General features: G+C 38.1%; 1 pseudogene; it reads left to right on the top strand.

Moving 5' to 3' along the window:
• Nucleotides 1-440: 440 nt before the first annotated feature.
• LOC105535204 lies at nt 441-1,154 on the top strand (annotated as a pseudogene).
• The last annotated feature ends 1,281 nt before the right edge of the window (nt 1,155-2,435 follow it).

Raw genomic sequence — 2,435 nt, 5'->3', positions numbered from 1 at the left:
GGGTTTATTCACTCTTTTGCTGTTGAGTTGTTTGAGTTTTATTTATTTTTTCCTGAATTCTGAGTATTAGTCCCCTGTCAGATTAATAGCTTTTTCTCTCAATCTAAAGATTGTTTCTTCACTCTGTTTATTATTTTCTTTGCTGTCCAGAGCTTTTTAGTTTAATGTAGCCCACTTATCTATTTTTGTAGAGGCATTTTACCCGTGCTTTTGAAGTTCCAGTCATATAATCTTTGACTAGACAACTGTCCTAAAGCATTTCCCCTGTTTTTGCCTAGAAGTTTTACAATTTTAGGTCTTATGATTTAAACACTTAGTGTTACTGTGATATATCACACTTATTAATTTGCACATGTTGGAAATATGTTCATCGTCTACTTCTTTCTGCCTGTGGAGGCCACCAAGGAAGCATTGTTAAAGTCTCTCTGCCCCTTGCAATCATGTCTAAATCAGAGTCTCCTAAAGAGCCTGAACATCTGAGGAAGCTCTTCATTGGATGGTTGAGCTTTGAAACAACTGATGAGAGCCTGAAGAGCCATTTTGAGCAATGGGGAATGCTCACGGACTGTGTGGTAATAAGAGATCCAAAAACCAAGCACTCCAGGGGCTTTGGGTTTGTCACATACGCCACTGCGGAAGAGGTGGGTGCAGCCATGAATGCAAGGCCATACAAGGTGGATGGAAGAGTTGTGGAACCAAAGAGACCTTTCTCAAGAGAAGATTCTCAAAGATGAGGTGCCCACTTAACTGTGTAAAAGATATTTGTTGTTGGCATTAAAGAAGACACTGAAGAACATCACTGAAGATAATATTTTTGAACTGTATAGAAAAATTAAAGGGATTGAAATCATTACTGACCAAAGCAGTGGCAAGAAAAGGGGCTTTGCCCTTATAAACTTTGATGACCATACCATGCTGGGAATGGCCACAACTATGAAGTTAGGAAAGCCCTGTCAAAGCAAGAGATAGTTAGTGCTTCATTCAGCCAAAGAGGTTGAAGTAGTTCTGGAGACTTTGATGGTGGTCATGGAGTTGGTTTCAGTGGGACTGACAACTTTGGTTATGGAGGAAACTTCAGTGGTCTTGGTGGCTTTGGTGGCAGCTGTGGTGGTGGTGGATATGGTGGCAGTGGCAATGCCTCTAATGGATTTGGTAATGATGGAAGCAATTTTGGAAGTGGTGGAGGTACAATAATTTTGGCAATTACAACAATAGTTCAAATTTTGGACCCATGAAGGGAGGAAACTTTGGAGGCAGAACTTCTGGCCTCTATGGTGGTGGAGGCCAATCCTTGGACAAACCATGAAACCAAGGTGACTATGGTGGTTCCAGTAGCAGTAGTAGCTATGGCAGTGGCAGAAGATTATAACTACTGCCAGGAAACAAAGCTTAGCTGGAGTGAAGTGTCAGATAAGTGACAGGGAAGCTACAGGCTACAACAGATTTGTGAACTCAGGAAAAAAAAATGTTTTAGACAAATACTCATGTGTATGGGCAAAAAACTAAAGGGCTGTTTTTGCAATGAATTGTTTAACAGGCTATTTTAGTTTCTGTTCTGTGGAAAGTATAAAGCATTCCAACAAAAGATTTTAACGTATTTTTTTTTTTACACCCATGCTGTTGATTGCTAAGTGTAATAGTCTGATCATGATGCTGAATAAATGTGCCTTTTTTTAAATGTGCTGTGTAAAGTTAGTCTACTCTGAAGCCATCTTGGTAAATTTCCCCAACAGTGTGAAGTTAGAATTCCTTCAGAGTAATGCCAAGTTCTATTTGGAATTTATATACAGTCTGCTTGGGTGGAGAAGCCATTGTCTTCAGAAACCTTAGTGTAGTTGAATGATAGTTACTGTTATGACCTGAAGGTCACCATTAAAAGGGATCACCCAAGTCACCCAAGCAAAATCATGGAATTATTGGTTATAAAAATAATTGTGGCCACATCTTATGCAGTATATCTAAGTTGAATGATAGTACCAGATAAAATTATAGATGAGAATGAAGCTTTTGTATCATCCATTATCATGTGTAATCAATAAATGATTTAATTCTCTTGAAAATAAAATACAATAATTTGCATGTTTTGAACGATGTTTGCATCCCTGGGATAAATTTGACTTGATCATGGTGTGTTATCTTCTTGATATGTTGTTGGATTTGACTTGCCACTATAATGTTGAGGATTGTTTCATTTACATTCATCAGGTTTATTTGCCTATAGTTTTCTTTTTTGTTGTGAACCTATCTAGTTTTGGTATGAGGGTAGTGCTGGTTCATAGAATGATTTAGTCAGAATTCCCTCCTCTTCTAATTTTTGGAATAATTTGAGAATTGTCGTTAGCTTTTCTTTAGAAGTCTGGTAGAATTCTATGTAGCAGTAAAGCCGTCGGGTCCTGGGCATTTCTTTTTTTGGAAGACTTTCATTGCTGATTCAA

The sequence above is a fragment of the Mandrillus leucophaeus genome, unplaced genomic scaffold (genome assembly GCF_000951045.1).
Source record: "Mandrillus leucophaeus isolate KB7577 unplaced genomic scaffold, Mleu.le_1.0 Scaffold143, whole genome shotgun sequence".
NCBI lineage: Eukaryota > Metazoa > Chordata > Mammalia > Primates > Cercopithecidae > Mandrillus > Mandrillus leucophaeus.
Note: the sequence above shows the minus strand (reverse complement) of the source record. Positions and strands in the feature narration are given on the sequence as shown.